This window comes from Nannospalax galili, unplaced genomic scaffold (assembly GCF_000622305.1).
Source record: "Nannospalax galili isolate Female #2095 unplaced genomic scaffold, S.galili_v1.0 scaffold1953, whole genome shotgun sequence".
NCBI lineage: Eukaryota > Metazoa > Chordata > Mammalia > Rodentia > Spalacidae > Nannospalax > Nannospalax galili.
The window spans coordinates 88,373-88,668 of NW_008332493.1; positions in this window are offsets into that span (position 1 = coordinate 88,373).

Here is a 296-nt window from a genome sequence, read left to right on the forward strand (position 1 = left end):
GGTTATACTTTCCTTTTGGGTGTTTAAGGCCATACAGTTGGTCCAGATAAACTGATTTATTTTTATTCTTAAAGTCATTTGAGAATCTGTTCCTCAAGGATCACATGGGCTTGGGAGGAGGCTCTGGCTCCTTTATTTTACCAGTTCTGCCTATATGAAGATAAGTCAAAAGTCCTGCTCGACCATGGTTGGCTTCGCTTGGAAAAATGGAGGAAATGATTCCTCTGTGTTTACCCTCCTCTTTGTAGACTGGACATTGGTTCAAGTCCATCTGGTGGGGTTTCCTAGGCCTCCTT